Below are 19,111 nucleotides of genomic sequence, written 5' to 3' on the forward strand. Positions count from 1 at the left end.
CCAGTTAATAGGAACACTGGTAGATATTTTTGATGGGGCTTGCTTGTGATTTGTTAGTTGACCATATGCTCGCACAGGGCAAGACCACACCTTCTACTTCACTGACCCCTCCAGCTGATACAAGTTTAAACGCATGTCTCCATCTCCAAAGCCCCCAGCCACCCACGTACACTGTGCCCTGCCCTACCCCAAGAAGATGGTGTCTGGGACCTGCAACTAAATCCTCGCTGCCTGCCCCTCTCATTCCCTTTGCCTTTTCTACTTAAGCCAAGGTTACACCACCTCCTCATCCAGGTTTGAGAGGGGTTTGGGAAATCAAAAGTGCCTTAAATCAATATTTTGTGAACAGAACCAAATTCAAGAATGGAAGCAGCCAACCAGCTTTAGACTATTAAGGCCTGACTTGCTTGGTTTGGTGCTAGAAGTAAACATTTTTCTCAGCTGGGATGGATTTATGGCCCTGCCAAGAACTTGCATGGGAAACTCGACACACCTCTGAATCTCTTTCTGCTTTTGGTTCCCCCCAGGGGCCTATGCCTTCATGTGAAGGAGATGAGGTTATCTACTTTGCCCCCAACTCAGCACTCTCTTCTGAAGCCAGGCGTCCCCTTTCCCTTTGGCTCCGTTCTCAGCTGGGAATTTCTTGCCAACCCCTTTCTCTGAACTCCAAGTGCTGAGGGAAGGGGAAGGCGACCCCAGCTTCCGGACACCCCGGCTCGCCAAAGATGGTTTTAGGGCACTTCAGATGCAGCCAGGGAAGACACCGGCTGACCAGGGATTTCAGTCATTTAAAGTCCTGGAACTGACTAGCACCTCCCATGCTGAATAGCTCAGGGCCCACCCAGTATATTCTCAGATCATCAGCATTCATTCACAGCCATTTTTTACACCTGATCCATTCATGGCAATAAATTCCGGGTGACACCTTGAAGCCACCACACAGCCATGTCTTTTTAAAAGGACCCCAAGCTCCCAGCAAAGGTGTCTGCTTTCTATAGCTAATTCAACCCTCCTCCCTCCTCACGCTGCTCAAGCCAAAGGGAGACAGAAGCTGTCAATTAAACAAAAAAGAGAGAAAACCAGGTGAGGGAGGAAAGTACCCACAGGCAGGTTTCCCGTCCGTCCACTGGAGGCCCCAGGCTGAGCCCTGTGTGTGCAGGGTCGCTGGCTGATGCTCTTGCACCGTCCTCCCCTTTGCCTCCTCGCAGACGGCCCTGCTTGGTGAGCACTGCTTGGCCAGGCCACCCACTTGGCCTCACTCCCTTCAGGAGACTGCTCCTCACCTGAGACGTGCATTGCTTGGGTGTCTTTGCGAGTTCGCAGCGGGCCCTCGGGGGCCAGCCTTACCAGGTGGAGCCAGAGGACTTCCGTCCACCTGGTCGGCTGCCTGAATGTTATCTCCTGGTCACATCTGCTACCACTTCATAGTTGCTCATCTGCATTTGCTGTTCCTTGTTTTCTGGTCTCAATCTGTTACAGCCATATTCCCACCACATCTGTGTAAGTCATAGCATTTGGTCTACCAAAGGGAGAGGGGGACCATCCCTCTCCCAGTTCTATGGTAATGACCCTGTCTGTGCCGTTAGCAGGTGGTCCAGCTCACCTACTCCCTGCCTCTGGGTCAGGCAGAGATCAGCTCTGACCAGTTAGAGGGCCTGTTCCTCTGGATGCAGTGATTGGTTCACTTCAGGGATATTCTGGGTGTTGGGAGAAGAAGGGTCCTTCTCCTTCTGCATCGTGAGAACTAAAGACCTTCCTTGCAAGTCTAAGGCTCCTAAGTGGGGCAGGGCGTGAGGTGGGGGAGATTTGCCACCCCGCAGAGAGCCGCACTGAGAATAAAACCTGGACTGAGCAAGGCAGAGCAGAGGGTTGGAGGAAAAGTGGGATCCTGAAGATGCCATTTGAGCATCTAAAACAAGAGCCTTTCCTGGGCACGCTGGTTCCATGAGCCAATACATCACTTTTACACTGAAGCTAACTGAAGATGGAATTTCATCACTCACATCCGCTGCCTCGCTAATGTGTCTTCAGACCCTGGAGTCGTTTCTGTATTATTCAAAGGTCCTTCAGTTACAAGTAACAGAAATTCAGTTCAAGTTAATTTATGCCAAAAAGGGAGGAAAATAGTAAACGCCTGGAGAGGATTTGGGAATAGACAACCAACAAGGACCTACTGTATAGCACAGGGAACTATATTCAATATCTTAGAATAACCTATAATGGAAAAGAATCTGAAAAAGAATATATAGGTATATATATAACTGAATCACTTTACATCTGAAACTAGCACAATATTGTAAATTAATTCTACTTCAATTTTAAATGGTTAAAAAATAATACAATCATAAACGAGACCAAAAAAAGAAAGAAAGGATTTGGGTACAACTGGCCTGGGGGACAAGAGCACTGGGACATTCTTTCTTAGATGCCATCTCCGCTTCTCTCTGCAAATCCCCACAAGGCAGATTCTGTGGCCGCCCCACTTTTGAACTTCGGCCCTCACAGCCCTGTGAAGAGAGAACAGTCTCAGGGAAGGACTCTGATTGTCCTGCCCTGTGTGTCCCTGGACCCGGGGATGAGGGGCTGTGATGGGTCTGTCCTGGGTCAAAGGCTCACCCCCGCCACAGGCAGAGAGGACATCTGTCACTAGAAGAAGGTAGAGGGAAGGAAGAGGCAGTGAAAACAAAGCCACCTTGACGTCCTCCTGCAGGAGGACCCCTGATAAATCCCACTCAGATACCCCACACCTGGCAGTTGCCTCGGCCCTGCACTGCAGGCTCAAATGGGTCATTTCATTAACCTGGCAATAAAGCACCCCTACCATTTATGTGACGGAACTTTCTGGACCACACTTGTGTGGTAAAGTAAGATTTACTCTGTGCTTTAAAGCCATGAAAATGTTTATCTGCAGGTGAATTTTCTTCTCTCTGTTATTTGACAGTTTCTCTTACAGAGGAGACGAGGAAATGAGAGCGTGTCTCCAGACGTCTGTCTACTGCTGAGCCACACGGGGAAACCAGCAAGCATGGTGATCTACAGCCCGGACACACCTCTCCTCTAAGACCTGGCTCCGCCCACCCACCTGGATGATTTCCTGCCTTTCAGCTTTCAGAATGCTGGTGTGCCTATGAGTGCACGTGGGTGCCTGGTGCCGTGTGTGTTCCCAGACGAGGAGGGGTGTGGAAGGACAGTGAAGTGCTGGCAGATCAAGGCAGGCAGCAGGAGAAAGGCACACAAAACCGCTTCTCCTCTCTGTGTACGTTGACCTATTTGTCACACACTGAGAAGAGCTGGGAACACGGTGGAAGGCTCTTATTTGTAAATATCATTCATATTTTAGATGGATTTTATAATGTCAGGAAGCGGGGGCCCAAAACCTACCAGATAATCTCCTTCCAATGAGTTGTGGGTGATCTTGCTGGCTAGAATACTGAAACACTGGACATGCTTCTTTCAAGGGAACGCAGAAATCATGATGGATGAGGGCTGAAATATATATATGTCAGAGAGGGCAACACAAAAATTATTTATAATTACTATATGGTTTAGTGAATTAATATATTAATAGTACCAAAATAAAATTTCAATTCCTCAAGTCATTTACAATAATATTTAGTAATTGTCAGTGTTCCAAGTAAAGTAGTTATTAATTCTTTTGCTGAATCATGTGGTAGTTAACTTTAATTGGCCTTAAAAAAATTTATATCTCCTTGTAACTTAAACATTCCAATTAGTTACAAGAATTTTTTTTGTGATTCAAGTCTATTAAAAACAATTTAATAATCAGACTTTAAATATGTTCTTATTCTAATCCCAAAACTATTGTAAATACTTTTCTTAACAATATCCAAGTCCTTATATTAACTGGTTATTCCTGTTGATATGAAAAACATTCCAGTTTGCTCTTGATAACAGCTGCTGATATCAAAAAAATAGGCCAGATAATGTTAATAAATAATACATAAATATTTGTAAAGTATAGCAATCTGTTGGCATACATGCAATAACTAAAGGCGGACACTAGAGGGAGGTAGACAGAGAGGGTAAGAAGGAAGGAAAAAGATGGGATATAAAGATGTTGTACTTGAATGAAGAGTTTGACCCCTTTGGTGCTCATTTCCTAGAGGCCTTGTCCAGGAACCTAATTAGAAATGTGATGTGTGATTCATGTAACACGAATTTACTTTATTTGGAAAGAGGCCCGAGCAAGTCAGGCTTGTCTCAGAAGAAAGAAATCTCATTATCACGCTCCCTCTCCTCATTCCACTCCCCACCCAATACCTGCATAATGCATTCCAGTTTTCAAAATGATTTCATATACATTATCTTATTTGGGAGGCAATGTGGTGTAGCAGGAAGAAAATTAGACTTGAGTCAGGGAACCTAAATTGTAGTCTGGTCCCTTCCCCTAGATGCCAGTGACCTTGGATAAGGTACTTAACCTGTCTGGGCAGAAGCTTCCTCATATGTAACATGCCAGTGTTAACACAGATGACCTCTAAGATCCTTTCAATTCTAAAACTCTATAATTTTACGACAGCCTGTTTAAGAAAGAGAGAGCATATGTGTGAGTGTGTGTGTGTGTGTGTACCTAAGAATGTGTGTGTCCCACCTCAAATGTGAATTTTTTCAAATAAAAACACTATTCTGCCTTCACTGAAAGCATTTTCTCCTTTTGCCTTGGAGGAATAATGCAAATATCAGGGAACTCCCAAGTAGTGAAACAGCCCCTCTGGGATTCAGCAAGCACCAAGATTGGGTTACAAAACCTAATGTGTATATGAAATGTTTCCATCAACTTATAAAATAGAATCCCAATAAAAGCAGTGGCTTTTTATTATTATTTAGATTTAGATCATCCCCTGCAGTGCTGAAGACCCAAAGGCAACCTCCTGAGTATAGTAAGATCTTGGAATGAAATGGAAACTGAAAGTAGCAAGGGAAATAGATGCATTAGACATCATCATCCAACCTAAAGGGCAATTTTTGTTCTCTGTTTTCTTGTGTTTCTTTAAGCCCAGCAAACAGCACAAATGCTGAAAGCTCATCAGAATTTTAAAGAATTCTTAACTTGCTAATCAATTCTAACTTTTAGAATTTCTGAATTATTTTTGGGCTTAACTCTGGCTCCTCTGTGTCATTTTCATTAAGTTAGCGCAAAGCAATTGTCATCCCCAGCCTGGAAGAAATCCTTTAACTCTCTTGTCTGAGAGTGGATGAATGCACGTCCTGCTTCTCATCTGTGTCTCTCAGTTCCCAAACTTCTGGCTCAAGGGGGAAAAAAAAACGGAGACTATAGGAGAGTTAGGAATGTGCATCCAGGAGTCTGTCTCAGGGATGAGAGGGGTTCTGTTTCATGGACTATCAGGTCGAGACTTGGGAAGCAGACCAGGAAGCTCAGAGAGCACAGGCTGGGAGAGACCATTCCATGGTTCCCCAGAACAAGGATGTAAGCTGGCCAAGGTGAGCTCCAAAGGCAGCTCCCTGGGTCAGTGCAACCCAATCTGGGAAGCAGAGAAAGCCAGCAAGGTTGCGCAGAGGGCCTCTGGATTCTCAGGCACTGTGCCTATACAAGGAATAAATTGAAAGCACCGGCACATCCTCCTTTCCTGAAAGGAGGACTAGCAGGTACAAACATGAGAAGCACCGGAAAGCATTTCAATCCGATCCCTGAGCCTCTTCCTCCAGACCAGTTCCAACGTAAGGGAAATATTTCATTCAACAGTATTTATTAAGCTCCTACTGTCACAGTTCTAGGCACTAGGGATCAGTGAACAAGTCTGACAAAAATCTCTGCTCTTATGAGCTTATGTCCTTATGAGGGGAAAGAATCTAAATATATGAAATAAATACATGATCTAGTAGGTTAGATGCTGGTGGCAGCTGTTATGGGAAAAAATAAAGTAAGGTAAGGAGGATAAGAAGTACTGGGGGGCTTCCCAGGTGGCGCAGTGGTCGAGAGTCTGCCTGCCAGTGCAGGGGACACGGGTTCAAGCCCTGGTCTGGGAAGATCCCACATGCCACGAAGCAACGGGGCCCGTGAGCCACAATTACTGAGCCTGCGCGTCTGGAGCCTGTGCTCCGCAACAAGAGAGGCCGCGATAGTGAAAGGCCCGCGCACCGCGATGAAGAGTGGCCCCCGCTTGCCACAACTAGAGAAAGCCCTCGTACAGAAACGAAGACCCAACACAGCCATAAATAAATAAATAAAAATTAAAAAAAAAAAAAAAGAAGTATTGGAAATCAGGGAAGAACTGTTTGCAATTTGAAGAGTAGTCAGGGAAGCCTCACTAAAAAGGTGATATTTCAGCAAATATTCTAAAAAGGTGAGGGAGAGAGCCTTGCAGGTATGTAGAGGAAGACAAGACATTCCAGGCAGACAGCCAGTGCAAAGGTCCTGAGGCAGCAGCAGTATGTTCCAGGGATAGAAATGCAGCTGAACCAAAGTGAATGAGGGGTAGGTATAAGGAGGTGAGGTCAGAGAAGTAATCATCTCCAAAAGGGCATTTGATGCCATTGTGAGGACTTTGCTTTTTACTTTGCATGAAATAAGGAACGATTGCAGGGTTTTGAGCAGAGGAGTGATGTAATCTGATATATATAATATTTTAATAGGATTGCTTTGCATTGAGATTAGCCTGAAAGACACATATAATTCAATGTTAAATGTGACTTTCCATCTGAATGCCCTCCCAAATGGGGCGACCTCCTAAACTCCCTCATGCTAATGTTACAGCTGCACCTACAACATCCTGCTCTCAGAGGGGTCCTCTGTGCCGAGGTGATCCCGCCACGAGGTGAAGGGGTTCGGCTCCGTTCCTCCTTGGCTGGAGCCACTGCGAGATGGTGTAGAAGCACCCGTGGTCCCTTCCCAGACACGTCCCACCTAAACAACCTTCTCCGGGTCAAGGCCAGAGCAGACAGCAGTCTCACAGAGCAGCAGGCCGTGGGAAAACAGAGGTGGGTACTTGGACTTACAGAGGAGAACCTCCACAAACTTGATACTTCACGAAGGCCCCTTTCCCCAGACCCGGGTCTCTCTTCCCTTCTCCATCCCCATCCCATCCACGCAGCCCTCTCCTTTGGGGTCCCCAGTCCAGTCTCCTCCTCCTCTTCACAGTGGAGACTCCAGCCTCCCCACAAGAGAAGGAGCTGTTCCCCCAGATCCTTCCCATGCCCTTCAGACTGTACACCTCAGCCTCCAGCAAGATGCCCTCTCATTAGGGGTGGGGGAACTGGGGGTGGAAGGGGCATTTGGGTCAGTCACAAAGGCTCGGCAAACTCTCTGCATTTAGTGCCTCCAGGCCAGGGATGCTAATCATCTAGCAGTGGTCGTTTGATCATGGTCGTTTGAGATGGAACATCTCAAATGCCAATAATCCCAATAAGAATCACTCAAGCACTTGAGACAAGGGCCAGACCCCAGGCTGTTCCCACCAGTGGGAGTCAAAGCTGACTCTCTCACTGGTTTGCCCGACAAGCAAGTGTGTTTGTTCAACATGAACTTTAGTTGAATATTCATTTTTCTTATGAAAACACAGTCTAGTCTCATATGAGGAAGGCTTATTCCTCCTGACAGCACACATGCCTTTCACCTTGTCCCCACTGGCAGTAACACCCTGCATCACGGCACTGGACCACATCTTGTATAGCACAGGTTCTGGAGCTGAGCTGCCTGGTATGAATCCTGACCCTACTACTGATTACTAGTGTTACCTGAGCGAGCAGGTTACTTGACTCAGTTTTGTCATCTGTAAAGTGGGGAGAATAACAGCACCCACCTCGTGTGGATGTGGAAAGAGAATACATGTCAGGGCTGAGCCGGGTAGTGCTAGAGAAACTACATTCCCTCCTTGGAAAGGGCGCGGGGGCACTCCTGCTCATCCCGTCCCCCAAAGATCATAATATGTAACACAAAGTACGCCTGTACACTGAGTGTGTATATCTTTCACATTGCCGGGTTAGTGACTGCTGCCCCAAACCGTAACTCAATGTGAATCTAGACACGTTGCTATTTTGTCAAAGCTCACGGGGCTTGACAAGAGCAGATGGCTGTCAGTCGTGACACGCCCCCAGAGCTGTTCCATAATCACATAACATCATTCAAGGCATTCTGGAGAATATAACGCTATCCACAATTTTAAGGTGATGTCACTGTTGTGGTTCTTATTTCTTCTGGGGAATCATCTGAGTAAAACAAGGAGCCAATTTCACTTACTTGTGAAAGGAGGCAATCATCACCCCAAACCCTTACTTTTTTAGGCAATTTTTCAACGTGCTGTTCACCAAGACGTTTTTACCAGAACTACTACCAAATAGAAGATGTGATGGGTTTTTTATTAGTTTTTTTGAACCTCTTCTCTGAATTGTGACTTTGCTCTTTCCCTCCATTTACTTCCTTGAACCTCTCAGATAGAGTAGTGAAATGGCATCCTTTTCTCTCAGTGAAATCAAAATGGCCATCAAGTTCAAATTCAGCAGAGATTTTCTCCATTTTACCAGGTCAGCTGAGTGAATAGGAAACCACCTACAAAATGTGGTGTGTGTGTGTGTGTGTGTTGGAGGGGTGAATGACATGGGGAGGGGCATATGTATATGTGTACGTGGAGTATGAGGGATGTATGTATGTTTTTGGCGTGTTTTGTTTGTGGTGTGGGTATGTATGTGTGTTGTGTTGTGTGTGCGTGTTGTATATGGTGTGTGTGTGTGTTGCGTGTATGTGGTCTGTACGGTGTGGGTAGATGTAGGTGTAGTGTGGGGGGAGCATATGTGTGTGGAGAGGGTGTGTCTGTGTTTCTGTGTGTCTGTGTGTTGGGTAAGGCAGACAGCCAGGAATGGAAAGTGCTCTAAGTCAGGCCCTGACCTGGCCTTGGTCAGAGTAGTGCCCGATAATGTATTTACATACATTATCTCTAAACTGCACAAGGACTCCACAGGAGTTGTTTTCAAATGAGGACAGTGAGTGTCGGAGAGGTTAAGGGTAGGTAACTTGCCCGAGGTCACACAGCCAGTAAGTGGAGTCACTGGGACCCAAATAGGCCTGGCTAAGCCCAAAAGCGCACACTCTTGTCATGATCTCAGGTAGTACATCATATAACAGTTCAGGGGAAATTAAGTCATCAATGGATTTCATCAGTATTTCCTTGCCTTTTGTGGTTCCTTTGCCCCAAAGTTCTTTCTACCCATTGAATTTGTTCCAGTGTCAGGATTTATGTGTGTGAGTGGCTTTAAGAGGAGGAAAGCAGAGCTGAGTCTTACAATCCTGGTAACTCTGGAGCCAGTAAACAATCTTTATTCTCTACTCTGGACCTCAAGAGTGAGTGCGAGATGACAAAAGGGAAATAGAAGAGACAGCTCAGAATGACCACATGCAAGGAACTGGTTGGAGGAGAGATTGGGCACAGGGCAATTACGCTTGGTCATATTTATTTGTAAACCAGTGTCATGAAACACTAGCCCCAAACAGCATGAAATGGTGAATTTATGGGAAAGAATGGGGAGGGGAAGAGGCTCAAGCTGTGATGAGTGGATTGGAGACAGAATGGCTGTCAAGACAAAGAGGGATTCACTGAGGCCATTAGGCCCAGAGTCTCTCACAGGTGAAAAACCAGAGATATCCTGGCCCCATTAACTCACTTCAAACTCAAGCTCTGAGGATTGGTTCCTAGTGGGGCCTTGAAAGAGTTGCAATTAGTGAGGGCAGAGCACTTACCAACTGCAGCTACTCCCCAGTCTATTCTCTCCGCCACAGGATTACCATCTGGTCCCACAGACCCTGGAACCATCCTGACCGTGGGGAGACAGGCCCAGGGACAGGCATTCTGACACATGTGAGTAGACATTGGTAGAACTTGAAATATCTAGGAAGAAAGGAAAAGTAGGCATTAGATACAGCTTCAGGTCCTAAGAGGCATGAGGCATTGTGATCTGTTACTACTGAATGAAAGAACGAAACCAAGAAAGTGTTGAAAAGTATTTTGAGCTTGGTATAAATGCAAGGTTCCATTATTTTCCCCAAAGAGATCCATGGGAGGTTGGTTCAGTTCATTTATTCATCCCACAACTATGCACGGGTGCCTACTTGCTAAGTGTGCTGTCGGGGCTGGACACGCAATGGCAAACAAGGACTGGCCTCTGCCCTTTTGTAACTGATATGTCAGTTGGAAGAAACAGAATACAAGTAAACATATATATGAGAGAATTCCAGCTTGCGGTAAGTGCTATGAAAGCAGAGTGATGTGCAGCAGAGCCCCCGGAGGTGGAGAAGGCGAGCTCCTTCCGGTGGGCTCTGCAGTCGCTCAGTGGTGGGGTCAAACCCCAGTTCCACCACTTACTAGCATCATGGCCTTTGCCAAGTTACTCCTCCTTGCTCAACCAGGGCTAATGCCTGCTTTGCAGAGTGCTTGTGAGAGGGATAGGGTTCAGTATGCGAAGCACCAGCCACAGGGCAAAAAATGAGAGTGATGATGGGGTTCCTGGTCACAGACAACATAATTCACTCCAGTGAGTTTAAGCAGCCAAGGAGTTTAATAAAAGATAGCTCAGAAAATATGTAAGAGGGCCAGAGAATTAAGCTTGCGTTCTGGAACAGTGCACAATTGCACCTAGACTGCTCCTGTGGAAACCCTATCTCAGCAGCTCTCCTGGTTGCCCTTGGCAGTAGAATGCTACCTACCATTGGGAGCTCAACCCTGTGGCCTCCAAAAGCAGGCTGTCTCTCTACCCTTTCACCAGACTAGATTCCACACAGCACCTCCTTCCTTACATTCCAAATTTGTCTCCTGTGGATATGTCTGATCGACAGATCATAGCTTTGTCTAAAATCTGTTTCCTTGGGAGGGTAGTGACGTGTGCTTATGGTTTCAACCTAGGGAGGTGGGACTCATCAAATGGGAAACTCTTCAAGCACAGAAGGGTGATCAGCAGTGCTGGGTGCTATGTGTCTCAAGTGTCCACGTACGGAGCAAAAACCACATGGCCGGTTTAATATAACCCATGCCCCATACTACTCCTTCTCACTCCTAAGAGAACAAACCAGCACACAGAGAGATCGTCTTTGCAGGTGTAGCATCTCATCTTCTGAGGTTATTAAAGAAAGGGGGAAAGGGAAGGAGGAAAACAACGAGCTACCCTTTTACACCATCATATCAGCAAAATGTACAAGTCTGATGATACCGTGCATTAATGAACATGTGGCGAGAAGAAAATTCTCACATGTGGCTAATAGGAGTGTGGATTGATGCAGCCATTTTAGCATGGAATTCAGAAACAACCAATGAAACTGAAGAGGTTCATGCTCTATGACCTAGAAATTCACTCCTAGAGAAATTCTCAAATGTTTACACGGAGACGCAGGTAAGGATGTTCATTGCAGCACTGTTTGTAATACTGGAAAATTGGAAATAACCAGAATGCACATCAACCAGAAAATGGATAAGTAAATTGTAGTTTATCAAATAATAAAATACTATTCGGCAGTTACAATAAATAAGCTATAACTACTTACGGCAACATAAATAGATAAGACATGGAAATTGAGTAAAAAAACAAGGCACAAAAGGAAAAAAGAAAAGCAAATCACAGTCTGATATCAATGAAATAAAACTTAAAAATGCAAAACAGTGCAATCACATGTTCATGGAAACACTGATGGGGAGTGTTGAAGTCACGCACAGCGTGTATTGTATACCAGTCGGGATGATGTACCTTTCTGCGGGAGAAAGAGAAGGAAATTGGTTTCTTTGCTTGCACTAGCAAAAAATGAAAATTATACAAGATATTTCCACCACTATTTAAATGCCAAATTTAATCAAGCAACAGTAAAAACAAAATAGCATAATACTACAGCCTTCTGTTTAAAATAATAACACTGTTCTCTTTTCCAATTATGTATTAAATATGATGTCTACATATATATGCTTCTGTGTATGATTAAAATGTTTCACAACTTGAAAAAGCTAAAAAACAGTGAGATTTGGAACCACTCAACTCTGAGTAAAAACTCTGACTCTTCCACTTACTAGAAAAAAATTGTAAACCTCTCTGAGTCTCATTTTCTTCATCCGGAAAATGAGGTTAATAATACTTATTAGGTTGAACCTTATGAAATTGTCTCTTTTTCAGGACAAAAGCAGTTGCATATCAGCGGTGTCACAGGTTCCATCCAGCTTTATCCAGTAGAGCCGTGGTGCAGCCGAGGGAGCGCGCATGCGTAAAGGGCCGGTGGTTCTGCACTCAGTGAACCGCTGTGCTTATGGAAAGGAGAGACATTTTTCTGGAAGGTTTGGGTGTGTCCCTCCCTAGAAGCAAAGGAGTCGCTAGATGATCCCTTGAGGTGTCCTACCTAATCCCAGGGAGCCAGGATTCTATCATGTGGGCCCAGAGTTACCCAAACCAGAGGAATACTTGCCAGTATCAACTCGTGGAGCACAGAATTTCCAGCATCTTTTCCAAAAAGAGTGTGGATTGAGGGAGGCCTTGCAAAGACAAATGAGGCTTTCTCTGGCTGGTGTCAGATGGAGAGGCCTGCAGAGACACATCTGTTTGGCTCAAGTACAGGGACCAGACTGTGATATCAAAGCCAATCAGCTTGGCCAACCTGCACAGAGGGCCCTGAATAAGCCTTCTTCCAACCTTGAACAGAGCAGCCTGGCACCTTTTCCATAGAACCAGCCTCCAAAGTGCTGAATGCATATCTTCATTACACTCAAGACTGAACAAATTGCCTAGCGAATGTTCTCAGTGGTGCCAGAAATGGCAGTGCATGGGGGTGTTTTTTTTGAAGGGTGGCAGGAGGGCAGGAAAGAGCTGAAGATGATTAATGATCAAAGCCTAGAGGAAAAGACACACCAGCCAATTTGTGCCGATTTTCTTCTGTTTGAAAATGGGGAAAACCCATGGATTATTCAAGCTTAACTGATGTTTTTGCAGCAAAGGAAATGAAAGGGGCTTAATTCACACACACACTCTCAGAGGTCCATTACCAAGCTGTCACCCACACCAGCCAGGCCAGTAGGCTTTCCCTGGGCCCTCCTGTCTGTGGGCACATAAATCTGCTCCCAGCTGTATGTAAATGCCTGGGCAACTGGCTGGCTGGGTTATTTAAGAGGAGAAAGTAGACTTGAGAAAGAGTTGAAAAAAATAATCTGGACAGAAAATCAACATTTTTGGTCTTTGCAATTTAACAATTAAACAATTTAATTTGTTCTCCCCAAGTTGCAATTTTTCTGACCCTAGCCCTGAAATAGTATTTAAGAACTTACCCAAATTTACAGCAACTTTGGTGATCGAATTAGAAATTCTTGGGCAGATCCTTAACCTCTCTGAGTCCCAGTTTCTTCATCCATCTACCAGGGACATCTATAAAATGAGGACAATACTTTTCTCAAAGAGTCATGGTGAGGATTATGAATCATGGAAGATGCGTGAGTGACACAGACTGGATGTCCCATAAATGTTATTCTTTTCTCCCTGGCATTTATGAGAACAGGTGATTCTCGCATATATGACCCATAGCACTTAATGAGTTCAGGGGGAGGAAAGAGGTAGGAGAAAATGTGTAGCATGCAATAGTAACTGGGTTTTGTTAACTACCTAATTTTTCCTACTCCCAAATGAATGTAAGTGCATACTCAGAAACCAGAGAGTGTGCCCAATAAAATCAGCACACAAAGGAACTACAAAATTTTACACAAATGAGGTAGCCCTTCAAATCACATGTGAACTGTCCAAGTGGAGAGCACAAAACAAGTAAGCCTCAGAGCCCCTTCAAGACCACATTTTCTGGTAAGTGAATGCCTTTTAATTCGAGCTGTTGTTACTAAAAGAACGTTTGAAAGGGAGGGACAAAAAAACAACTATGGGGGAAGGATGTGTGCACAATGAGAAAGGTTGTCCAGGCAGCACTCAGCTGTGAATACTTGTTTCCCCAGAAGTCCTTTCACCAGCAAAGGCTGCACAGAATGAATTTGCATTCAAAGAGAACTGCCCCTCCAGCGTCTCCCAAATTGGCCAGATGGGCATTCACAGGGAATGCAAATTTACAATAAAAGCTCTAGAAAATCAATTGAGTTCTACAATGGGCATGTATTTCTTTTGTAATCAGAAGACAGTCGATCTCATAAAAAAGAAATAAAGAAAGCCAAATTGATTAAGGCTATACAATTGAGGCAGAAGTCTGTGTATATTAAAGCCTGATTTTTACAAACAGTTGTGGACAGAGAGAGTACACAGCAATCCTTCTACAAGCTCTGATGTAGGGGAGCAACCAGCATAGTGTTGACCAGCAGGGGCCAGCAAGGGACATGGGTGAGTATGGGACATTCACAAACCACAGAGCTAAAGAGAAGAAAAATGAAGAAGATGTTTGGACCCAGAACAAAACCACCTTAACATTGTTAATAAACCTAGAGAACAGGGGAGATTAGCAGTTGTCAACAGAACTGCCCTAAAGGGACAACACTTATAAGCCAAAAATATCCTCTAGGTCCTACCCTCGGCAAGGTCACTTTAATAGTTTGTAGTTTGTCCTCTAGATCAATATCACCCACCTACCAAGTTGCATGATCTCAGTCCTCTGCCTTTTTGTATCTCCTTAAGAATCTCCAAAGGGAGGGAGGACCTTTAGAAGGGATATTTGCATTTATAATCTGCCTCTCTTCCCTGTTCTAGCCTATGTCCACTCCTCCACTCCACTGGCCACTGTCACTCTGCTGGCCCTAATTAGTGACATATGCCTGGTGCACCTCAATCTACCTGGCTGCTGACCTGGATATTCTTCAAGTCCATGGCCACTGCCAGTTGTCTCTGCTCTGCTCTGTGTCATTGCAGATGACCTGCCACACTTCAAGACCACTGATGCTCCTCACACCATGCCCAGTCTACTCACCCCAAAGTCCAGATCTCTTCTGACCTTCAAACACCCTCAGAGTCCACCCCACCAGGCACTGGTCCTGAGCTTTACCCTCACAACTGCACTGCTTGCCTGTGTCCCCAGCCAGTAAGGAAAAAAACGCCCCTGTTTCCTTCCTCTGCACTTGCAGAGGGGTTCCCAAAAAAGAGTTTCTTGGACTCCCAGTCATATGGTTCTTTCAGTTTTGTCACTCATTCTTCTTGCAGGAGTGTCTCCTACAGAGATTTTATGGAGACAAAGATGAAAAAATAAATGCACCGGACACTAGCGAAGCCCACAGTGCAGTGGAAGGAACAGACACTTACACAACTGACAATGGTACAAAATAAGTGTCCATTGTAGCATAAACAAAGTTGACACATCCGTACTTAAAATAAATTAATAAACAAAGAAATAAATAAACAAAACCTCAGTGCCATCCTTCAATTTTCACTTGGGATCCAGTATATAATCAAATCCTGTCTTGTCAGCCTGTATTCTTATCCAGGCCACCATCAGCTCCCAACTGGTCCCCTGCTTCTGCCGCAGCCTCTGTAGCCCATCCTCAGCATGGCAGCCGGAGGGATCCCACCCAAATATGAGTCGGATCCTGTCACTGCTCTGCTCAGAGCCCTCGAATGCTCCCACCTCACACACCCTCACTCTGACTCCCACATGCCCACCTGCCCTGGGCTTCCTTCTCTTTAACTTCATCTCCTGTTGCTCAGCCCTCACCCACGTGCCAGGTCAGCTACAGCCTTGACCCTTGGCATGGGCTGCTTCCTTTTCTGGGCACTCGTATCAGATGACTGCTCAGCTACTTCCCTCACTCTCTTTAGGTCTTTGTTCAGAAGTGCTGCTCTGATCATGCTATCTAAAACATCCCAGTCTCCCCAAACAGTTACTACTATCTATATTGAGTATTTGTCTTGTTTATTGTCTGTCTCTCCGATTAGAATGTAAGCCCAATAAGAGCAAGGGTTTTTATCAGTTTTTTCACTATGTGTACCCAAGTGCTTGGTAAATTATCATTGAATGGATGAGAAAAGAGGAGGAGAAGACATTGCATATGGTTCTTGAAGAATGAAGAGATAAAAGGGTTTTGATACTCACACAGCTACACATTAAATCAGGTTGTTCTCCAAGGGAAAAGGCCCAGAGGCTGTATTTACTACTCTGGTCAATTTTCCACAATCCAGAATCTGACCCTCAATCTTTTAAGTCAGAAACTCAACTTGCACCTTCTCTAAGGAATCAGGCTCAGAGTGACCAAATTATAAAAGCAGAAAAACACATTTACTTCCTTACAATTTTAAGAAAACTGTTATTTAGATGAGAAAAGTCTATGAACATATGTAGTCAGAACATACGCTCCCCCTGGGAAGACCCTCTTAAAAAATCAACGATAATCAGAAGGCAGCTCGGTAATAATGAAATGAAATCAAGGAAAGTGAGAAGAAACAAATGTGTAATTGCCATCAAGCTTAGATGATTTGATGTGCAAGTGGCCATTAGAATTCTTATGGCTGCGAGTGACAGAAAACCCAACCCAACTGTCTTAAGCGAAAAGGGGATCTAATGGTTCATACAACTGCAAAATCCAGAAGGAGAGCTGACCTCAGGCAGGACTTAATGCAAGAGCTCAGAGGGATTCAGTTTCTCTCTCTGCATCTCTTGTCCCTCCTTCCTCTTGGGTGACTCGTTTCTCAGACAAATGCTTTCCACATGGTGGCAAAGTGGCTGCCTTTGGCGCCAGCCTCACATGCACAACTCCAAAACTAGGTAAGGACACAGCCTCTTTTCTAGGTTTTCTAGGAGTTCTTCCAAAGTCCTGAGACCCAAACACTGTAATCAGGGAAATGAAGCATGCTGACCAGCGTAGGCTCATCCCATACTCTATGGTCTCACTTGGGGGTAGGACCCTGCCTAAAATATGTGGCCTTAGAATGAGGTGAATCTCAAACACTAATTGAGAAACAAACACTATCAATGAAAATGAGATGAGCAGATACTAGGAGGAAAATTTTTAAATTTCCCCTGCAGCCTACAACTTAATAGTATACGCTTGCCAGTGGTGTGGGCGTGCTCACAGTGGGCTGGGAATGCCTCCTGCACCCAGTCTTCACATTACGCATGCTTTTGTCAACAGGTCTAGACGTCTACCGGCCAAGACTTCCCCTTCTGTGGTTAGTGCATGGGAGTACACTCCTTTTCCTGGGGCTCCACTGCTAGCCAACCCCAGCTAACACATTCAGTCAATTACAACCAAGGCCTGCTGGTTGGGAACCCTTCGTTCTATCTCCTACAGATGACTTTGCATGTCTATGCTCTAATCCAAGGTAACTCAGGTCCTTTATGGAAAGAACACATTTGTATCCCATTGATAACTGGGGGCATAGTCTAAGTCAGCTTCTGCAGACACATTTTCTTTAGTCTTAAATTCCACTTAATTTTTAATATAGATTTTGTACTCTATTCTATGCTATTTTACTTGCCTTCCAGTAAAAATAGAATCTCCAGGAATATGTACCATGCCCACACACTAAGCTCTAGTAACCTGAGTCATTTTATAGACTTGGATGAAATGCCATCCCATGAAGCACGCAATCTGGCTCACAAATGTAGACGAAACAATGAGTTAGGTCTGGGATGTTTGGGGTATGAGGTTCATGTGGGACATGCAAGTGAACCTGTCTAGTAGGCAATTGGAGAAATGGGCAGGTAACTCAGGAGAGAGGTGAGGACTGGAGATAGAAAATTAGCTATCATCAGCATGATGGGATGGTGGAGCCAAGACGGTGGGTGGGATTGCTCATGGACCACGAGGAGAGAAGAGAAAGGCCTGCAGCCCACACAGCTGAATGATGGAGAAGGAAATGGGACCAGGAGGGTAGAATCAAGAATATCTGCCAAAGGCAAAGAAAATCTCAAAGACTCCAAGCAATTGCCCAAGAGAAGCAAATCAAGCTTTGACGTTGGCTATTCTGAGGGCTCCTGAGCCAGTGCAAAGCACTACCCGATGCGGAGGCTATCCTAACAAACCAGGATTGAGGGCCTGCTCTGCACAGAACTGGCAGCACTTACTCCGGTCACCATGGGGCTCTCGGCTGGCAGGGCTACTTGGCATCACCTCCAGTCCCAGTGATGCAACTGCTCTGCCACAGAGGGGCCACCTAAGCTTGCACAGGTGGGCAGAGCCCCTTATGGGGGGCAGGTCCCTGAGGGTCCTGTCTGCTGACCTCACACCATTTGTCATGTGTTCCTCACTTGCCCTGGCCGGAAGCCCAGAAGGGAGGAGGAGAAGGTCAGAGTAGGCTGCTGTCTGCATGACAGTTTGCTAGAGGGCTTGAGCTATCTCTTTAAGGAAATCTATCTGCTTGTGAATTGCTGGACTGGACAGGTGACTTAAGGCTATTTTAATTCTTAGATCCTCTCCAGAGGTGACAGTCACCAGAGTGTTTATAATGGAATCTTTTGCTAACAAGGCTTCAAGCTTTCCTGATGACCGAGGAGCTTTGCACCGCTAGAAGAGGAAGAACAAACATGGATTCCACTCGCGCCAAGAGCCGGCCCCATATCAGACACTCCACGCGCAGCTTCATCACCAGAATGACCCTGCACAGCAGGCACTGTTATTATCTCGGGTTTACAGACGAGGAAACAGGGCTCAGAGAACTAGTCAGGGGAGAGCTACGTCAGACAGCATTTTCCAGTTTTCAAGAACAACTTTAGAGTTGACAAAGCTCTTCCATGTAGAATATTTCCTTTTGACTTCAGACGCTCACACTGACGGCAAGAATTAACCCATTTTGCAAATAAGAAAACTGAGACCCTGAGAGTTTAGTGATTTATCCGAGATTTAAAGGTTGAGCCGTCAGACCTCTGAATTCAGTGTTCTTTTCACAACAGTTCTTATCCATTCCAGGAGAAAGCCTGGAAGATCCAAATAGGTGATTTTCCCATAATTGACAAACGATTTCCTAAACCAGAGGCCCTCTCTCGAAAGACTTAGTAGAAGATCTCAAAATCTGCCAAGTCCCAGAGTGAATTCTGTGAAGTAGAAGTTACAAGGGGGCATCGGTATTACAGGGGCAATGAGTCCTCTGGGTTTAACAAAGCCCATGTGACCTCCCTTTCTCATCAGCCACCTGGACCTCTGGATCTGGGGGACCCAGCAAGGTTACCATCTCGGCTGCTTGCTGTCTGTTCTTAAACATCAAG

The 19,111-nt window shown here is 45.3% G+C and overlaps 1 long non-coding RNA gene across 1 annotated transcript in view; it reads left to right on the forward strand.

Annotated features, from left to right (window-relative positions):
* LOC309655982 overlaps positions 1-6,233 on the forward strand; it is an 84,354-nt gene extending 78,121 nt beyond the window's left edge. Inside the window, exon 2 of the long non-coding RNA XR_014261103.1 lies at positions 6,112-6,233. This is a non-coding gene — a long non-coding RNA (uncharacterized lncRNA). The remainder of the gene's footprint in view (positions 1-6,111) is intronic.
* The last annotated feature ends 12,878 nt before the right edge of the window (positions 6,234-19,111 follow it).

Source organism: Balaenoptera physalus (assembly GCF_965194825.1).
Source record: "Balaenoptera physalus genome assembly, chromosome: 2".
Taxonomy (NCBI): domain Eukaryota; kingdom Metazoa; phylum Chordata; class Mammalia; order Artiodactyla; family Balaenopteridae; genus Balaenoptera; species Balaenoptera physalus.